Below are 536 nucleotides of genomic sequence, written 5' to 3' on the forward strand. Positions count from 1 at the left end.
TCCTGGTGCGTTGGTCACTCCGAACGGCATAACTGTGAATTCGTAGTGCCCATACCTAGTCCGGAATGCGGTTTTGGAAATATCCTGTTCCGCGACTTGCACTTGATGATACCCTGACCGTAGATCAATCTTTGAAAACACTCCCGCTCCCCTCAATTGATCAAACAGATCGTCGATCCTGGGCAATGGGTACCTGTTCTTCACTGTGACTCGGTTGAGCTCTCTATAGTCAATGCACAGTCTTAGGCTTCCATCCTTTTTCCTCACAAATAGTACCGGTGCGCCCCAAGGTGACACACTGGGTCTAATAAATCCCTTCTCCAATAACTCTGCCATTTGAGCCTTCAACTCTTCCATCTCCTTCGGTGCCATTCGATAAGGCGCCTTCGAGACTGGTGCGGTCCCTGGCACGAGGTCGATGGTAAATTTCACTTCCCTCTCCGGTGGCATTTCCGTGAGGTCATCTGGGAAAACATCGGGAAATTCACGCACCACCGGGATTTGACTTAGTTCCGGTTCTTCCACTCCAGCTTCTT

The sequence above is a fragment of the Ipomoea triloba genome, chromosome 16 (assembly GCF_003576645.1).
Source record: "Ipomoea triloba cultivar NCNSP0323 chromosome 16, ASM357664v1".
In the NCBI taxonomy this organism is placed as follows: domain Eukaryota; kingdom Viridiplantae; phylum Streptophyta; class Magnoliopsida; order Solanales; family Convolvulaceae; genus Ipomoea; species Ipomoea triloba.